At 43.1% G+C, this 21,388-nt stretch overlaps 1 pseudogene; it reads left to right on the top strand.

Moving 5' to 3' along the window:
• Positions 1 to 21,121, top strand: part of LOC116868661 — a 30,727-nt pseudogene extending 9,606 nt beyond the window's left edge.
• The last annotated feature ends 267 nt before the right edge of the window (positions 21,122 to 21,388 follow it).

Raw genomic sequence — 21,388 nt, 5'->3', positions numbered from 1 at the left:
ATTCGATTTGGTAGCGGTAAATCATCCTTTTAATGGGCTGTTGGATCCTATTGGCTAGTATGTTGGTGAGAATTTTTGCGTCCATATTCATCAGGGATAGTGGTCTGTAATTCTCCTTTTGGGTGGGGTCTTTGGTTTTGGGATCAAGGTAATGCTGGCCTTATCAAAAGGGTTTGGAAGTTTTCCTTCCAGTTCTATTTTTTGGAAAAGTTTCAGAAGAAGAGGTATTAAAGCTCCTTTAAATGTTGGTGGGATTCCCCTGGGAAGCCATCTGGCCCTGGTCTCTTGTTTCCTGGGGGATTTTTGATGAGTGGTTCAATTCCATTGCTGATTATGAGTCTCTTCAGGTTTCCTTTTCTTCCTGGTTCAGTTTTGGTCATTTCTATGTTTCTGGGAATGCATCCATTTTTTCAAGACTGTCTGATTTGTTGACATAGAGTTGCCATCCTATGTTCTTATAATTGTTTGTATTTCTTTGGTGTTGGCTGTGATCACTCCTTCTTGATTCATGATTTTATTGATTTGGGTTCTTTCTGTTTCCTTTTTGAGAAGTCTGGCCAGGGGTGTATCAATCTTATTAATTCTCTCAAAGAAGCAGCTCCTAGTTTCGTTGATTTGTTCTACTATTCTTTTGGTTTCTACTTCATTGATTTCTCCTCTAATCTTTATTATTTCTCTTCTTTTTCTGGGTTTAGGCTTTCTATCCTACACTTCCTCCAACTCCTTTAGGTGTGGGGTTAGGTTGTGCATTTGAGACCTTTCTTGGTTCTTGAGAAAGGCTTGTAGTGCTGTATAATTCCCTCTTAGGACTGCCTTTGCTGCATCCCAAAGATATTGAATGATTGTGTTTTCATTCTCCTATGTTTCCATGAATTTTTAAAATTCATTTTGAATTGACTGGTTGACCCATACATTCTTTAGTAGGATGCTTTCTAGCCTCCATGTATTTGAGTTTCTTTCCATCTTTCCTGTTGTGATTGAGTTTCATTTTCAAAGCATAGTGGTCTGAAAATATGCAGGGAATGATCCCAATCTTTTGGGATGAGAATGAACATGGTGGTCTCCCTATCTCTGGCCTAGAGTTGAGAGCTCAGGCCCCCATTCCTCAGTGTTCTCTCACAGAAAAGTGGTCAGTCCTTCATGTCTCCCTGGTCTCTGTCCACACTCCATGCTCACCAGACCTGTGACCAAGCATTTCTGTCTCTGACACAAAATTCAGTTTGGCATCTCCAAACACATCAGACTCCTGCAGCATGCTCAGGCACCATTCCTCCTGGGGGAGGAAGGGGGCTCTCCCCAGTTGTTCTGCTTCTTGGGCCCCTTCTCAAAGAGCAGTGGCCAGACTGTGCTGTGAATCACAGTTTATGGCAAACTCCAGCTTAGAGTCCACTCCTGGGATTACTCTTTGCATCTGGCTTCCCTGCTCCGATACCTGGGAGCTTTGCTGCCCTCAAGTGCCCTTGGTCTTCCTGGGACCCCAAGGATCCTGAGACCACACTGTCCCATCGAGGGTTCCACCCCCTACCCAGTCGCCAGAGTGACACCCCTCACCAAAGCAGACTTCTAAAATTCCAATTTTGTGTTTTGCAGCCCCTAGCACTTAGCAATAGCTGGCTGACAGAGGCTCCCTCCCCCTAGGGTTTATCTTCCCATCTATCAGCTTAGACTCACTTTTTTGTACCTCCTACCTTGTGGAAAGTGGTTACTTTTCTGTTTCTAGAGTTGCAGTTACTCTTTTCTTGGATCTCTGCTTGAGTTTGCAGGTGTTCAGAATGGTTTGATAACTCTCTAGCTAAATTCTTTGTGCCAGATGAAATGAAGGTGTCATACTCTTCTGCCATCTTGGACTCTCTCTCTCTTCTTCTTTCTCCAGGTTGCCTTGGGTATGGTGGATATGTTAACATTATTAACTCTTCCAGTTAATGAGAATGACATATGCTTCCATTTATTTGAGTCATCTTCCAAATCTTTGGCCCATACATTCACCCACCAACATGCACATATTTTTCCTTCCTTTTCCACCATGTGTTCAGTATAGCAGGTCTTTCTCATTCTTGGTTACTTTTATTCCTAGTTTTTTTTTTTTCTTAATGCAATTGTCAATGGCATTTATTTCTTTTCTCTTTGTGAAAATTTGTCATCAGTATATAGAAATATAGAAATACAAGTTGGGACACTTGGGTGGTTCCATCGGTTAAGAGTCTGTCTTCAGGTCAGGTCTTGATGCTGGGGTTCTGGGAATGAGTCTGGCATTGGGCTCTCTGCTCAGCAGAGAGTCTGATTTTCTCTGACTCTCTGCTGCTTCCTCTGATTGTACTCTCTCTCTCTCTCTATCTCTGTCTCTCTCAGTGTGAAGTAAATACATTCTTTAAAAAAAAGAAATGTGACATGTCTCCATATATTGACTTTGTATCCTGCAGCTTTACTGAATTTGTTTATCCTGATGTATTCAAATTTATTTGTTAATAAGAAAATTTATTTTTTGTCGACTCTAGGGATTTCTACATATAGTATCATGTCATCTGCAAATAGTGACCATTTTATTTTCCTATTTAGATTTTATATCTCTGTTTGTTTGTTTGTTTAAATGGTTCAGCTAGGGCTTTCAATATGATAATCAATGAAAGTGGAAAGAGTGGGCATCTCTATCTTGTTCTTGCTGGTAGTGGGAGAGTTTTCAGCATTTCACCTTCAAGTATAATGTCAATTGTGGGATTTTCATACAGAGTCTTTGCTTGGTTGAGGTATGTTCCCTCAATACCAGATGGTTTAGAGTCTTTACCATAAATGCATATTGAATCTTGTCAAGTGTTCTTTCTGCATCTATTGTAAGAGTCCTAGGATTTTTATCTTTTATTTTGTTAAGGTGATGTTTGCTATTGGTGGATGTGCAGATGCGGAATCATCCTTGCATCCCTGGAATAAATCCCACTGGATCATGTTGTGTGATTCTCCAGATGTATTGCTGAATTAATGTTGCCAATAATTTGTTGAGGATTTTTGCATCTCTGCTCATGAGGGATATTGGCTTTCCTTTTCTTGTAGCATCATTGTCTTGTTTTGGTAACAGGGTAATGCTGCCTTCATAAAATAAGTTTGGATGCATGTCCTTCTCTCCTTTTTAAAAATCAGTTTGGGAAGGGTTGGTATTAATTCTTCTACTGTCTGGTTGAACTCCTCAGTGAAACTGTCTGGGCTTGGGCATTTGTTTCTTGGGAGGATTTGACTATCAAATCAATCTTTTTCCTAGTGATCAGTCTGTTCAGATTTTTTTTTCCCTTCACTGTTCATTCTAGATTGTTTTTAGGAACTTATCCATTTCTTCTAGGTTGTCCAAGGTGTTGGCCTCTATTTGTTCATAGTACTCTTTAACAATCTTTTGTATTTTTGTGATATTTATTGTAATAGCTCACCTTTCTTTTTTTTTGTTTAATTTTTTCACATTTATAATTTAAATTCAGTTAGCCAAGGTATAGTTTTTGAGGTAATGGTCAATGATTAATTAGTTGCTTGTAACACCCAGGGTTCATCACCACATGTCCCCTCCTTAATACCCATCACCCAACTACTCTGGCCCCAACCTACCTCTCCTCTTTGACAAAGTATAGCATCCTTTCCTGATCAAAACTCGTCAAGGTGTAGGGATAAAGGGTACATACCTCAATATCATCAAAGCCATCTACGAAAAACCCACAGTGAATATCATTCTCAATAGAGAAAAGCTGAGAGCTTTTCCTCTAAGGTCAGGAACATGACAGGGATGTCCATTATCACCATTGCTATTCAACATTGTACTAGAAGTCCTAGCCTCAGCAATCAGACAACAAAAAGAAATTAAAGGCATCCAAATTGTCAAAGAAGAGGTCAAACTATCACTCTTTGCAGATGATATGATAATTTATGTGTAAAACCCAAAAGACTCCACTCCAAATCTGCTAGAACTTGTACAGGAATTCAGTAAAGTGTTAGGATATAAAATCAGTGCACAGAAATCAGTTGCATTTCTATACACCAACAAGACAGAAGAAAGAAAAATTAAGGAGTCAATCCCATTTATAATTGCTCCCCAAATGGTAAGATACCTAGGAATAAACCTAACCAAAGAGGCAAAGAATCTGCACTCAGAAAACTATAATGTACTCATGAAAGAAATTGAGGAGGACACAAAGAAATGGAAAAATGTTCCATGCTCATGGATTGGAAGAAAAATATTGTGAAAATTTCTATACTACCTAAGGCAATCTATGCATTTAATGCAATCCCTATTAAAATACCATCAATTTTTTTCAAAGAAATGGAGCAAATAATCCTAAAATTTATATGGAACCAGAAAAGATCTTGAATAGCCAGAGGACTGTTGAAAAAGAAAGCCAAAGTTGGTGGCATCACAATTCCAGACTTCAAGCTCTATTACAAAGCTGTCATCATCAAGACAATATGGTACTGGCAGAAAAACAGACACATAGGTCAATGGAACAGAATAGAGAGCCCAGAAATAGACCCTCAACTCTATGGTCAACTAATTTTTGACAAAGCAGGAAAGAATGTCCAGTGGAAAAAAGACAGCCTCTTCAACAAATGGTATTGGGAAAATTGGACAGCCACATGCAGAAAAATGAAACTGTACCATTTCCTTACACTACACACAGAAATAGACTCAAAATGGATGAAATACCTCAATGTGAGAAAGGAATATATCAAAATCCTTGAGGAGAACACAGGCAGCAACTTCTTTGACCTCAGCTGCAGCAACTTCTTCCTAGAAACATAGCCAAAGGCAAGGGAAGCAAGGGCAAAAGTGAACTATTGGGACTTCATCAAGATCAAAACTTTTGCACAGCAAAGGAAACAACCAGCAAAACCAAAAGACAACTGACAGAATGGGAGGAGATATTTGCAAACGACATATCAGATAGAGGGCTAGTATCCAAAATCTATAAAGAACTTATCAAACTCAACACCCAAAGAACAAATGATCCAATCAAGAAATGGGCAGAGGACATGAACAGATGTTTCTGCAAAGAAGACATCCAGATGGCCAACAGACACATAAAAAAGTGCTCTACATCACTCAGCATCAGGAAAATACAAATCAAAACCACAATGAGATACCACCTCACACCAGTCAAAATGACTAAAATTAACAAGTCAGAAAATGACGGATGCTGGCAAGGATGCAGAGAAAGGGGAATCCTCCTACACTGTTGGTGGGAATGCAAGCTGGTGCAGCCACTAGAAAACAGCATGGAGGTTCCTCAAAAAGTTGAAAATAGAGCTACCCTATAACCCAGCAATTGCACTACAGGGTATTTACCCTAAAGATACAAATGTAGTGATCCGAAGGGGCATGTGTACCTGAATGTTTATAGCAGCAATGTCCACAATAGCCAAACCATGGAAAGAACCTAGATGTCCACCAACAGATGAATGGATAAAGAAGAGGTAGTATATATACACAATGGAATACTATGCAGCCATCAAAAGAAATGAAATCTTGCCATTTGCAATGATGTGGATGGAATTTGAGGGTATTATGCTGAGCGAAATAAGTCAATCAGAGAAAGACAATTATCATATAATCTTCCTGATATGAGGAATTTGAGAGGCAAAGTGAGGGGTTTGGGGGGTAACGAAGGAAAAAATGAAACAAGATGGGATTGGGAGGGAGACAAATCATAAGAGACTCTTAATCTCACAAAACAAACTGGGAGTTGCCAGGGGGAGAAGGGTAGGGAGAGGGTGGCAGGGTTATGGACATTGGGGAAGGTATGTGCTATATTGAGTGCTGTGAAGTGTGTAAGCCTGACGATTCACAGACCTGTACCTCTGGGGTAGTAATACATTATATGTTAATAAAAATTAAAAGAAAAAAAAGAAATGAGAGATAATAAAAATGGAAAAAATGAAAAAAAAATGAGAAATCGAATTGCTCTGTGACTCTTCTTCCAGATGAATTCACTGGGTCTGTCTTTCTGGTGTTGGCTAAAAGCATCTTCTCAGTGGACTTCCTTAATAAGCCTCTCTAAATAGAATGACTCTCTTAGCCCTTAGCCTACATTCCGTCCTATCACTGATCCATTGATTATAACCCACACTCTTTGCAAGCTCCCAGGTGGGACTAGAGCTATACATTTGCATGAAGTAGATAATCCATAAATATTTATTAATTCAACAAGTATGGCTTTCTTTTTAATAAAAAATATCCATGTTTTATCAGTGAATTTTTTTCCATATCAGAATATATTTGGAGAAAGCTATTGCTTCATAAATATATATCTCTCAAGGCTGTGACTTTATTATGTCCTGTGTCATGTTTCCCTGAGCTAGCTGGAGTGCTCATGACCCATGTATGAACCTCAGCTTCAAACTTTAGGAGTTAGTTCTGTGAAGCTGCTGGGGGCATTTGGGGGTTTGCCCTGCTGGACACCACCATGTCATCTGGGGCCAGACATGACATGAGCACCCCCCTTTTCCCTAGCTTTTTCCATCTTCCTCTACCCTCTGTCAGCATGTGGGTTTCCCACCAGCCATATGTTTGCAGACAAACTCGGAGATGGCCTATGGCTTGGGACTCCATTGACAACATGGAGTCTCATTATAACCAGTGTCAGAGCTTTCTATGACTCTGACATGACCTTTGTTCCCAGAATATGCCCCATGAAGAATCCCATGAGTGTCTGGGAGTCAGGAAAGATAAATGGGTGATTGCGGCTCTAGCTAAAGCCACTCTGGGGATCATGCTGTAGACCATCACACATCTCAATCTGGCTCTTTTGCTGATTTCCAAAATGACCTAGGAGAGTCACTTCCTCAGGGCTTGAAGTTCATAACTTCTAAAATGAGGAAATGTTTTTAGATTAATTGATTCATTCAAGACTATGGAATGAACTAGGAAGTTCTGGGCAGTCTCCAAGATGGATTCTATCTCAGGAGTTCTGACTCCCATTATCGCCACTCCTATTGAATTCCCCCACTGGACACAATAGCTGTTCCATGGAAGTTCCCCAGGGCAACACTGGAGTAGCAAGTGTCTTCAGGGTGTGCACTCATGCCATCTGATGTGGTTGAGGGACCATGAGCAATTCTGAACCCAAACCAAGGTTTTGGCTGTGCTGCCTTACTTGCACAAAAATAGCAGTGCCTGGATCAGGCCTTCACTGCAGCAGCTTAGCTGGCTTAGTGAGGACCTTGCCCAGGGCACTAGCCCCATGATGACACTGTGAGGGCACTGAGAGTCCACAGTTAAGTCATGCAATGCAACAGGTGATTCTACATCAGGGTTGATGTTGCAAGGTATAGTTTCACAGCATACATGACAAAAAAAAATTTAAATGACAGAATAGTTACTAGTTAAATGTATTCTGTACTATGGCAATAATGAGAAAAGTGAACAATGGGGTCAGGAAGGGGAATAGAAGTTCTAAGAAGCAGGCTGGAATCGTCAGGGAGCAGGGGGTGTTTCATGGAGGAAGGGACCAGGAGGCTTGTCACGGGTTACAACAGTGCAGCATCAAGGTGTGTGCTCTGCCTAACCCATGAACCCCAGGGGCACTGGGGACATTCTAGCTCCAGACTGAAAATTGACCTGAGCCAAATGTTCATGGTATGTCTTTGTTCCTGGGTGTGGCTCTTTCTCTGCTTCTGGAGGCTATTGATTCTCCTTTGTTTTCCTCTGAGCTGCACTACTTTGTGTGGATTCAGTGCTGCTAGTTGACATAAATTTTTCCTGAAAAGACGTGGAATAGAATTCAACCTTGTTTCCTAAATAGACCTGAATAGATTCGATAGTAATAGCCTTTTGGCCTTCATCTGCTAGCCAACTCCAAGATTTTAGAAAACATCTTCTATTCTTAACAGCCTGAAATAAGTAGTTTGGTTTTTAAAAATCTCACCAAAGTCACACTTTTCATAATCTATACAATAATTTGTAAACATTGAGCAAGATTTGACAGGATGAAGGAGGAATTGGCTTTGCTGGGCGGTTTGGGGCAATGTTTACTCACTGTTGCCCCCGTGTGGTCACTCTCCAGATAGCACGTTGCTGAATGCGTTCTGATTTACCAGATTCAAGGGAGAATAAGACAGAAGAAGGTTGGTCCCTGAATTCCTTAGCTCCTAAAAACCATCCTCTAATTTATAAGCAATATTCTAAATCGAGTATATCTTAACTAGAGATTAGGGTTAGGGTCAGGGTCAAGTTACATACATTAACTATGGACAGATTATGTACGTCAATCTTTTTTTTTAAGATTTTATTTATTTATTTGACAGACAAGTAGGCAGAGAGGCAGGCAGAGACAGAGAGAGGAGGAAGCAGGCTCCCCGCTGAGCAGAGAGCCCGATGCAGGGCTCAATCCCAGGACCCTGAGATCATGACCTGAGCCTAAGGCAGAGGCTTTAACCCACTGAGCCACCCAGGCGCCCCTATGTACATCAATCTTAACTGCTTAAGGTGTTTTTAAAAAATAAAATGGGAGAGGATATAGTCACCAAGGCACTGAGGACATTACTTGTACCAGGAAATAGGTAACTAAACATAATTATCGTTTCATCTTAGCTGAGGACTAGGAGCTGATCCTGCAGGTACTTGGCAGGTAGCATTTATGGCCAGCTGGCCATCTCCTCCTGACACCCACACCCATCTCAGCACATCCTCTGCTCTGCTCAAGGGCAGCAAACGGACAGACCAGGTGCAGGTATGACTCCATCCTGTTAGGCATGACTTACTTCCAGCAGGTAGAGAAGTGGGCCTACTCACATACATATGATGTATTCTTTTGGTTCCTTGCTATCTACCTTCCCTTTCTGTCACTGTGGTCCTGAACCTTTAGCTCCTGTGAGAACTTGGGTTTGCAGATTTCTGTTGACATTTTGGGGTGTAGATCTGTGTTGCCTTTGTTCCCTGTCCTTGGGTCAGAGATGAAGGTGGGAAAAGTCATCATACTCTGAAAGCAGCAAAAAGAAATATCAAGTGTGCTCTGCCCCCAGCACCTCAGGCTTGAAAGAAATGGCAAGCTACGTACTTTGTGTTCTACACACTCAGCTTTAGGGACTCACAAATGCATGTGAAGTGAAATTGTACTGAAAGAAATTTCATTAATGAACTTTTGCTTTGCAGAAGACAGTTTAGGGACACCATCCCTCACCTGCCCTGTCGTTTCCAGTCTGGCCAATGCCCAGTCACAAGTCACTGACATGTGTAGTCACACAAGGGCACAACTGTAACATCCTCCTGGAGCACTTCTGGTCCCCCTGCTCCCTGGTCTGGCCAATCCTGCACACCCCATCTTTCTGAGCATCCCTTCTAGTGACATAGCTATGATCACCCTCCTGGAACATTCCTGGTCTCCCTACCCTCAGGTCTGGCCAAACCTGCACACCCCCCATCCTCCTGTAACAAGTTGCACTTGTCACACAAGGCTGTCATTTGTTGTCTCTCGGTCTGTCTTTTCTGCTTGGAGTAGATCTCTTTCACAGATGCCTGGCTGGATGACAGGTGGATGAATGGTTATGGGATCTTATGTCCTGGAACAGCAGGTGTCCTTCAAAATCCTGATGGGCAGGGGGAGTCTCTGTTCCTCTGTGTGCCCCCAGCATTGGTGGGACATAGTGTCCAGGACAAGGGATTTGGGAGTGCTCCCAGATGAAGTTTATTCTATGAAGGTGGATTCATTCTGAGACCATTATGGAAACACATTGCATGGCTGTTTCTGTGGGACAGAAATCATACTACTGTGTTGTGTTCTACTTGCACACTGTGGCTAACAAAGAGAAAACACACGCTCACACTCACAAGTTCACATTTACACCTCCATTTCTGAGCATCACTACCATGTAAACTAAACTGAATTCCCATTGAGCCGCAGGCATATAGATGTGCCATTCAAGGCATAAATAGAGGAAGATGGATATGGAGTTCAGGCTAAAAGGATGGAAGTCCTCACCTCTGGGGGTGAAATCAGATTTTACCCAGAAGGTGCTACATTCTACTCAAAGAAGTGACATGATCTTAGGATCTTTGAGAACATGGATCTGCACAGACTTTTCTGTAAAGTCTTCTGTAAATATTTTCTGTTAGGTGTTGCAGTCCATGTGATGTCTCTGACAATGACTCTACTCTTCCATTGTGGCTTGAAAGTGGGCACAGACCGTCCATAACTAAAATTCCAGCCATACTTGATTGACAGAACACAGGGGGAGGTCCCACTTGGCCCATGGGTGGTAGTTTCCTACATCCCAGATCTGCAACATGATGGATGATGGGGGAGAGGACTCTTCTTTTCCAAATGTAGAGTGGGAGTACACTTTTCCAGTGGCAGATTGGGAGTACACTGGGATCTATCCTGCCTGACCCCAGCCCCACCACTTGAAAGGAAAAAAAGATGATGGTGAGATTGGCCTATAATTAAGGCCTCAGGAATTCTCCCACCCTTCTCTGGAGGCCTCGAGCTTCCCACAAAATGTTTGTCTGTGGTTGAATTCCATGTAAGTATTGTTTGGCTGAGTATGTCCTCATTGCCTGGTGGGTATATCTTGCAGGTTATATATCACACAGACGGTCATCTTCTTCAGGCCAAGACCATGAGCACATTTAGGGTTCTCCTGAATTAGTGGAGGATCTAGCATATGCTTCATGGGCTTCATCTAGCATGGCCTTCAGGATGAGTCTGACAGCCCTCAGCAATGTTATAGAGAAACTGGCTTCCTGGGCCCTCTGTGGCACTAGCATAACTCTAATGGTTGGAGTGTGTATTATAAGCCTAGAGGTTAATGGTGAGGTGGTTATAGTGGTCATCAGGATATTGTTATTGATTATTTTTATGGGTGAATTCCATAGGATGAGATGTTAGATCTTATGGTTAGGGATCCTCATTAAGTGCCCATCAAGCGTGCTTTTTCTGAGTTTCATATTTGATATCTTTTTTATTGCTTCTAATAGCCCTCCTTGTACTTAGTATTCCAATGAGCAGTGCATTACAACATTGCCTCCATTTTACCTGTGTGTTGATGAGGATTTGAGAAAAGAAAATGTTGTCAGTGATTCCACAAATTATCCACTGGAACAGCCAAATAATAAAATTTTATTTTTGACACAAAGTAGGAAGTATCCTGCTGTGATTCTCAGTTTAAATCAGGGGAGGGGGCCCTCTTTCAGTTCTGGCAATGAGTGCCATAGACCTTCCTAAAGAACATTATCAGATTCTATTGGAACTTGGTCTTTGTTATTGTGGAAGAATCAGGATTTGACCAAATAGTTATCTCCTGTTCTATTTTCCATGAACAGTTCCACAATATTTGGATTCAAACCTCTACAATTGTGAAGTCATCCCAACTTTGGCAGCAGCTTGCCCTTCTCTGCCAAGGGTATGTTTAAGCCAAGACAAAAATGAATTCTGGGTGACTGGGAGACCCTAGGATCAGAATGTTGTCAGTAGGGAGCTACCAAGATCTTAAATTCTAAACCAGCTCCTGACACCTAAATGAAATATATTTAAGATTTAGAAAGTTCAGATAGAAATTTTGTGTCCATAATGACAACTGAAGAAAATGTGTCATCCCTAAACCTAACCTTAAACCCTAACTTTAACACTGAAAACCTAACCTGACCTTAAAGCCCAAACTGGAACCCTGAATCCCAAACCTGAAGTTGAACCTGAAGCCTAGACTTTGAACCTGAGCCCTGGATCCAAGCCCTGAACCATGAACCCAAACCCTAAACCAGAACTCTGAGCCATGAACCCTGAACCCAAATCCCAGCATGAACCCTAACCCCAAATTTGACCTTGAACTTTAATCCTGAAGCCCTGAGTCTTAAATCCTAAATCATAAACCTAAAGCCCTGAACTCTAATTATTCCCTTGCCCCTCACTCTAAATCCTCACCCTGACCCTAAACCCAAAACCTGATCTAGAACTCTGACTGAAACCTGAATCTGAACCCAAATTTGAACACTTCACCACACTTTGTTTATGCATTCACCACTGATGGATGTTTGCAGTTTCTACCTTTTGATTCTTATGAACATTGTTTGGGTTGGAACTAGGGTTAGGTTCTTGGAATGGGGTCAGGGCCAGGCTTGAGGCCAAGTTGAGGTCAGAGTGTGGGTCTGCATCAGAGCCATGGTCATGTTCGGTGCCACTGTTTGGATCAGGGACTGTTGTCATTCCATATTGTTTCTAATTCATTGTTCCTTAGCTATTTTTGGAGAAGTTGGGGAATATTGCTCTCCATGAAGATTGAATTTCCAGAATGAAATGGCTTCAGCTGGACCCCTGGAGGGAGTAGGTGCTTCCACTGAAGGGTAAGCACCCCTAGTCCTGCACTGCCTCCATTGCCTGCAGAGAGTGCAGGACCCCAGCTCCTGCCCTGAACCTGGCCTGTGCAGCTGCAGCTGAGACAGGAGCCTGGCCTCCTCAGGACCCACTGTGGAGACTTCCGGAGGATGTGGGACCACTCCCACGCTGATAGGACAAGCTGTGGAGGATGTGGGTCCACATCCACATTGACAGGACCCACTGTGGAGGACGTGGGGCTGTGTCCACAATGACAGCAGTTCAGCCTCCTCAGGATAGGCTGCTAGAGGAGAAGCCGCCTGAGCAGAGACTAGCAAGGGTGTGTGTGGTCTCAGGACCCCATGGAGGAAGGGTGTGCTGTGTAGACACTGGGACTTCTGTAGTTTTGTGTGTGGTGACATGGCCTCCTGTGGTGCTGTGCGCGGGGCTGTGGGGTCTCCCCTTTCTGGGCTCGGATGTGTTCCCCGGGTCCCGTGGCTGTGTTTGTGAGCACGCAGATTTGGTTCCTGGGGCTCCTCAGACAGTCTGCAGTCAGGGAGCTGCCACCCACCTAGGTTCTTGTGCTCCCCGCCCCTCAGCCCCGCAGGGTCCTTCCTGTGTCCACACACACTTCAGGGTTGGTCCGAAGTTTGGAAGTTTGGGAGCGACAGCGCAGCTTTGGGGACAGTACGTATTTTCCCAGTGTCAGTTCTTCCCTGAGCACAGTGTCTTCCCAGACATCATGTGTGTCTCCCTCCATGTCTGTCATCAGTGTCTCACAGCTGTCAGAAGATAGGTCTGTCACCTCCTTTGTTCAGGGGACTCTTAGGTATCTTGTTCTTTTGGATGCAGTAGTAAATGAGATTGTTCTCCATAGTCTCTTTCTGATGGTTCCTTCAGAACACGTAGAAATGTAATTAATTTGTGTACATTGATTTTGTTCCTTGCAAGTTTCTTGAATTTATTAGTTCTGTTCACCCTAAACTCAAGCTCCCAGGTATTTGGCCAGCAAAATGGGTTTATTTGGGCATAGCAGAGAATGGCAATCTGGGATGAGCAAGCTTTGGTCAAATCACAGGCAAGTGTAAGAAATGAAGGAGAGGAACATTATTTCATGGAGAAGGAGGAAGAAGTTGAGAGAGTTACTTAGAGGGAAAGTCCACTGGAGAAAGGCACGGGTTCAGGGTGATGGAGGATTCTCACCGGCTGAGCTGTGGGGATGGTGGATTTCTTGTATATGAACCCTCCAGCATCCCTTGTAGGGCCTGGAATGGATGAGTCTTTCCTGTGGGGGATTGTAATGTGGGGTCTGTAATGGTCACTGAGTGTCAGGCACCTCTCCCAGCCTCCCCTTCTGGCATCCCCAGTGCACTTTACTGAGGCTTCCCTTCATGCTTTTTCACAGTTCTACTCAGGTTGTGGTGGAATGTTGTGGAGAATTGGAATTCCAAATCCCACTGCTTCTACTGCACCCAAGACACAGAGGCACCCAATTTAATCCTCCCATGTGTCTCTTGCTAACATGTGGCTTCCTCCAAGGGTAAGTGGCCTTTCCATGGTGGGTGAACTGGATCTGGGAGGGCTTGGCCTCCATCCCGAAGTCTGATGTCCTCTCTGCTTCTGTGATGTGGTGCTAACGTGGATGTTTGGAAGAGTCATTTCCTCTGCAGTGATTTCAAATCTGTAGTAACTTGTCACAGGAGCACAAATACACTTTATCTCCACACTTAGACTCCCCAGGTGTCATTTCTTTACCACATTTGCCACTTCACAAGGGATACTTTGGTGCATTTTATCCCAAACAGGGACACTGTCCTGTGGAACCACCACGTAACCTCAAGTGAGGAAATCATGATGGTTTCCACATTTGAACCCAGACCACAGGCCCACTTCAGCTGTCACCACCTGCCCAATGGTCTGAAGTGTCTTCTCCATTGGGATCCAGTTTTCTTCTTCTGGAACTTCTTCCAGGACTTTCCCTTATTTGGGTAAACTTGATGGACTTAAGGAGCACAGATGGCTCCAATCTGAGTGGTATTTCTTTTTTTTTTAATTTTATTTTTTATAAACATATAATATATTTTTTTCCCCAGGGGTACAGGTCCGTGAATCGCCAGGTTTACACACTTCACAGCACTGAGTGGTATTTCTATATGGCTTATGTCACTGGGGCTGTTTTCAGTGTCCCTCCATGTTGTGACATGCATCAGTCCTTCATTCACTTTTCACAGTGACAAAACATAAGAACATTGACCCTTTAAAACATTTCAGGTACACAATTCTCTGGCCTTAGCTGAGTTCCCATGGTTGTACTTCATTCTCCAGAATTTTCTTATTCTCCCTGAGGGAGCCCGAATTCATGAACCCTCAACTCTCCATTGTCTTTTCCTCTCAGCCCCCCGCAGCCACATCCAGCTTTGTGTCCCAGATACCCCATCCAAGTGGAATCATACAGTATCTGTCCTTCTGTGACTGGCTGATTTCACTGAGCATAATGACTTCCAGGTTCAACCTGTGTTGTAGCCTGTGTCAGAACTCCCTTCATTTTTAAGGCTGAATCATATTCCATAGTGTATAAACCACATTTTGTTTATCCATTCATCTATTGGTGGACACTTGTAGCTTCCACCTTTTGGCTGTTGTGAGAAATGCTGCTCTGAATATGGGTACTTCTACTCTCAATTTTTGGGGGGCATATAGGCTTCAGTGGAATTCTGTGTTTAATATTTTAAGGAACCACCATATTTTTTCCACACAAATGAACCATTTTATTTCATTCCTTCATAGGGCAGAACAAGATAGCCATTTATGGATCTGCCTCATTTTGTTTATCTTTTCCCCACGGTTGGACATTTGCATAGTTTCTGGTTTTTGCCTGTCGTGAACACTACTGCTATGAATATTCCTGTACATTTTTATTTGTTTGTTTGAACCAGTGTTTTTAATTTTGGGGGGTATATATCTAGGACTACAATTGTTGAACCATATGGTAATTCTCTGATCTATTTGAGTAAATGCCAAACTATTTTTTTGGAGACTGTACCATTTTTCATAAGCAAGGTTTAAGGGTTTCAGTTTCTCAACATCCTTTTGTTATTTTTATTTTCTTGATCAGTGATTCTACTTGTGTAAAAGGACATGTAATTGGTTTAAATCTTCATTTCCATAAAGACTAATGATGTTTAACATCTATTCATGTGCTATTCACCATTTGTATGATTTCTCTGGAGAAGGGTCTATCCAAGTCCTTCGTCCATTTTAAAAATGGGGTTATCTTTTTGATGATTTGTAGAAGCTCTTTACATATTCTGAGCAACAGACTCTTATTAGAAAAATAATGTACAAATATTTCCTTCCATTCTGGGGGCTGTCTTTTTACTTTCTGGATAGTATCTTTTTTTATAAATTAATTAATTAATTAATTTTAAAATAAACATATAACGTATTTTTATCTCCAGGGGTACCCATCTCCCCTCCCCCCAGCAACCCTCAGTCTGTTTTTTGAGATTGAGTCTTTTATGGTTTGTCTCCTTCTCAATCCCATCTTCTTTCATTTTTTTCTTTTCCTACCCCCCAACCCCCCAACATTGCATCTCCACTTCCTCATATCAGGGAGATCATATGATAGTTGTTTTTCTCTGATTGACTTATTTCGCTAAGCATAATACCCTCTAGTTCCATCCACATCGTCGCAAATGGCAAGATTTCATTTCTTTTGATGGCTGCATAGTATTCCATTGTGTATATATACACCCATCTTCTTTTGGATAGTATCTTCTGATGTACACATATTTTTACTTTTTTTTTTTACATTTCTTTTTTAAGAGTGAGAGAGAGTGTGCAAGTGGACAAGGGCAGAGGGAGGAGGAAAGAGAGTCTTAAGCAGGCCCCATACTCAGTGTGGAGCCTGGCATGGGGCTCAATCTCATGACCCTGAGATCATGATCTGAGCCAAGATTAAGAGTCAAATGGTAAACCAACTGAGCCACCCAGGCACCTGGGACAGATTTTTAATTTTGAGGATATTATTTTATCAATTTTTTTCTTTCCTTTCTTATGCTTTGTTGTCAGATCAAAAAGCATTGCTAAATCCAAGGTTATGAAGATTTATCTCCATTTGTTTCTTCCTTAGTTTATAATTTTACCTCTTACATTTAAGCCTTTAACTTATTTTGAGTTAAGGTTTATATGTGGTGTAAGGTAAGGGTCCAGTTCCATTCCTCTGTACATGTATAGCTGACTGTCTAGCTCCCTTCGTTGAAAAGACCATTCTGTCCCCCCAGTGTAATGTTGTCCACCCTTGTCAAAATTCAGTGGACCATAGATGAAGGGGTTTATTTCTGAGCTCTCAGTTAAATTCCACTGATCTGTATGCATTCTTTACTTTTTAAATTTTTATTTATTTATTTTAAATTTCTTTTCAGTGTTCCAGAATTCATTGTTTAAGCACCACACCCAGTGCTCCATGCAATATGTGCACTCTACAATACCCACCACTAGGCTCACCCAACCTCCCACCCCCATCACCTCCAAAACCCTCTGTTATTTCCTCAGAATCCACAGTCTCTCATGGTTTGTCTTCCCCATCGATTTCCCCCATCTCCCTTCTCCTCTCCATCTCCCCATGTCCTCCATGTTATTCCTTATGCTCCACAAATAAGAGAAACCATATGAAAAATGACTCTTGTGCTTGACTTATTTCACTCAGCATAATCTCCTCCAGTCCCGTCCATGTTGATACAAAAGTTGGGTATTCATCCTTTCTGATGGAGGCATAATATCCCATTGTATATATGGACAACATCTTCTTTGTCCATTCATCCATTGAAGGGCATCTTGGTTCTTTCCACAGTTTGGCGACTGTGGCCATTGCTGTATGAACATTGGGGGTACAGATGGCCCTTCTTTTCACTACATCTGTATCTTTGGGGTTAATACCCAGTAGTGCAATTGCAGGGTCATAGGGTAGCTCTATTTTTAATTTCTTTCTTTTTTTTCTATTTTTAATTTCTTAAGGAATCTCCACACTGTTTTCCAAAGTGGCTGCACCAACTCGCATTCCCACCAACAGTGTAACAGGGTTCCCCTTTCTCCACATCCTCTCCAACACTTGTTGTTTATGGTCTTGTTAATTTTGGCCATTCTAACTGGTGTAAGGTGGTATTTCAATGTGGTTTTGATTTGAATCTCCCTGATGGCTAGTGATGATGAATATTTTTCATGTCTCTGTTAGCCATTTGTATGTCTTCTTTGGAGAAGTATCTCTTCATGTCTTCCACCCATTTTTTGACATGATTATCTGTTTTGTGTGTGTTGAGTTTGAGGAGTTCTTTATAGATATTGGATATCAGCTCTTTGTCTGTATTGTCATTTGTAAGTATCTTCTCCCATTCCGTGTGATGCCTCTTTGTTTTGTTGACTGTTTCCTTTGCTGTGCAGAAGCTTTTTATCTTGATGAAGTCCCAAAAGTTCATTTTCACTTTTGTTTCCTTTGCCTTTGGAGACATATCTTGAAAGAAGTTGCTGTGGCTGATGTCAAACAGGTTACTGCCTATGTTCTCTAGGATTCTGATGGATTCCTGCCTCACGTTGAGGTCTTTTATCCATTTTGTGTTTATCTTTGTGTATGGTGTAAGAGAATGGTCGAGTTTCATTCTTCTACACATAGCTGTCCAATTTCCCCAGCACCATTTGTTGAAGAGACTGTCTTTTTTTCCACTGTATATTTTTTCTGGCTTTGTTGAAGATTAGTTGACCATAAAGTTACATACTTCTAAAAAATTTTTCTTTTATTTATTTAAAAATTCTTTTTGTAAATTTAAATTCAACTAATTAACATATAATGTAGTATTTGTTTCAGGGTATATGTATGCATGCCTTTATGACAGTATCACAATGTTTTATTTACTGTTGCTTTGTATTAAGATTTGAACTTTAGAAGTGTGACCTCTCACCTTTGATTTTCTTTTTCTTGGCTATTTTGTGATCCCTTAAAATTCCATATGACTGTTATGATTAGCTTGTGCACTTCTTCCCAAAGGCCTTTGTGAAATTTGTTGGGAACACATTGAATTTCCACATTGCTTTGTGTACTGGTGCCATCTTATCAATAGTATGTCTTTTCATCACTATGGGGTGTCCTCAGATTTATTTAGTTTTCCCTTACTTTCTTTCAACAATGTTTTATAATTTTTTGTGTACAAGATGTACACCTTGATTATATCTATTCCTAAGTATTTCGTCAATGTTGATGTTCCCTAAAATGGAATTGTTTTCTTAAATTCCTTTTTGGATGATTCATTGCTAGTGTATACAAATAAGAGAGATTTTTGTATATTGATATTTTGTCCTGTAACTTTGAGGAATTAGGGAACTAGCTGTAATCATTTTTTAAAAATTATTCTTTAGGAAGATCCCTATATAAGATGATGCCATCTCAGTTTCTGAATAGACCTAGTTCTACTGTTTCTGTTCACATGTGGATTCCTTATTTATTGCCTTATTGTTCTGGATAGAACTTTCAGTACAATACTGGGCAAGAAGTGAAAGCCAGCATGATGGACTTGCTCGTGATTTCAGAGTACATCTGTCAGTCCTCAAAATTGAGCATGTTTGACTAGAGTTAGGGCTTAGGGTTAGGGTCTCCCTGTAATCTGCTGTACAGAGCCCATTCTTCTCTGGTAACCAGCAGAGTGATCTTTTCAGAGCATAACCTTTGAGCCTCTCTGTGATCTGCTCCCCAGCTGCCTGTCCTCTCTAGCCTTTCCTCTTCACCCTATCCCCCCCACCCTCGTGGGCCTCCCGGGTGTGTGTGGTTGTCCCACATGTGTCTTGGGTCTGACTCCAGACCTTTACATCCTCTCTGCCCTCTGCCAGGAGCACTCTTCTCTCCCCCTGCTTCATGTTTGGCTTGTTCCCCTGTTGGCTAGACCTGGACTTGTACCCTGGTGACCTGACTCATGTCTGCCAGCTGTGTGTGGCCTTGGTCCTTATTTAAATGTAATGCCCACTTTCCCTGTGTGAGCGATTTACTAAGCTGCCAGGTATGGGGCAGGCATAAGCAAGTAGCCTGAGTGCTTGTGTGAAAAAACCCAGTCTCAGGACACCTGGGTGGCTTAGTCATTAAGCATCTGCTTTGGCTCAGGTCGTGATCCTGGGGTCCTGGGATTGAACTCCACCATGTTGGGTTCCCTGCTCAGCAGGGAGCATGCTTCTTCCTCTCCCACTCCCTCTGCTTGTGTTCCCTCCCTAGCTGTCTCTCTCTCTCTGTCATACAAATAAATAAATAAATAAATAAATAAATAAATAAATAAAACCTTAAAAAAATCAGTCTCAGAGGGGCTCATCACCCTTGCTGACAATGGGGGAGCTGCTGTCCCCTCAGGTAGTCCCCTCAGAGAGACAAGACTTCCAACTTCTCAGAGCCCAGGAGATGTAGACCTGGACCTGGAAGTTTACACTCTTGGATTCATGGCTGGGGTTTAAGCAAGCCCCCTCTTCTTCCAGCAGTCATCTTTCCCCTTCCCTGGCCATGGGCTGGACCTAATTCCTGACCTGGGGGAGTTTGAGGGTGACTGCTTCTAGGAATAGCAGTGGTTGACTGACAGACTTTGTCAGCAAGAGGCCCAGTAGCCTTCAAGGGAGGAGCCTATGGGGGTGGAGACAGCTCTGTGAGGGCCAGAGACAGCCCATGAAAGCAAAGTGGGGACAGGAGGCCAGCCTTGCTGGTTCTAGCCAGTCTGTAGGCCATAGAAAAGAGGGGTTTGCCCAAAGGCGCTATACTCCTGGCAGGTGAGGACAGGACCTGCAGGAGGTTGGCTGGGGAGGGCACCTGCAGGATTTGCCTAGGAGCTTGGCACAGGGGGAGTGTTTTTGGCTCCAGAATACTGACTGTGGGGTTGATTTCCTGACTCTGAATCCTCAGGTTCCCCTTTGTATGACGGGGTCCTGATGGCCTCCATCTCTGGGAGCAGAAGATAGGGAGGCCCCATGAGAAGACTTGCTCAGGACAGGCTGGGAGAGTGGCTTTTGCTTAAAGCAGCCCATGTCCTGCCCCCTTGAAGAAAGTGTACACATCCATAACCCCCAGCTCTGGCGTACTCCCGCCAGCCTCTGACAGTGACCCTCCTCCCACCTTGTCTGTCATCCCTATAGATAGGTGGTCTTCCTGGACCTGTTCCTGCAGAGGACAAAGAAGCCCATCATGGTGGGACACAGGGTCACCTACTAGGTCATCACCAACCAGCTGCTGGGCCCGTGTGCCCCCCCCCCGGGAGAGCTGGAGGTCCTCCAGGACCCCGAGGTCCCTGGCACACCACATTGGCAGGATGTGTCCATGCAGCACATGGTGATGGTCAGCCGCTTCTGTGAGCAGTGCTTCCTCTGTGAGGTGGATGTCCTGGTGTATGCAGATGTGGACATGAAGTTCTGCAACCATGTGGGCATGGAGATCCTGTCCCCCCTCTTTGGCACCCTGCACCCCAGTTCCTACCAGGTGTCCCATGAAGACTTCAGCTACCAGTGCTGTCTACAGTCCCAGGCCCTCATCCCCAAGGACTAGGGTGATATTTACTACATGGGGGCCTTTTTTGGAGGGTTGGTAGTGGAAGTTCACTGACTGATGTTGGCCTGTCACCAGGTGATGGGTGTCGACCTGGCCAATAGAATCAAGTTTGTGTGGCGTGATGAGAGCCACTTGAAAAGGTACCTCCTGGACCACAAACCCACCAAGGTGCTATCCCCAGAGGACCTGTGGGACCTGTGGCAACAGGGCTGCCCTTCCCACCCTTCATGAAGAAGCTGAGATTTGGGCCATGCCCAAGAATCACCAGGGCATCCGGGACTCATGAGGGGCTGTCCCAGGAGGACCTGTGGGACCCGTGGCTGCTGGGCTGTCCCCTGGAGGACCTGTGGGATCCATGGTGCCTGGGCTGCCCTCCCCGTCCCCTGCTTCATGAAGAAGCTGAGATTCAGGCTGTGCCCAAGAATCAATAGGACATCTGGGACTCATGAGGGGCTGTCACTGTCTCCATCAGGGGGTGCTTCCCTGAGCAGAGCTGTCAGAGGAGGTTCCTACTTCTGTCCCTTCAAGGGAGACCATGGAGCCCAGCCCCACC

The sequence above is a fragment of the Lontra canadensis genome, unplaced genomic scaffold, assembly GCF_010015895.1.
Source record: "Lontra canadensis isolate GAN:19392208 unplaced genomic scaffold, GSC_riverotter_1.0 scaffold1, whole genome shotgun sequence".
NCBI classification, from domain to species: Eukaryota; Metazoa; Chordata; class Mammalia; order Carnivora; family Mustelidae; genus Lontra; species Lontra canadensis.
This window is presented reverse-complemented; position numbering and strand designations above follow the sequence as displayed.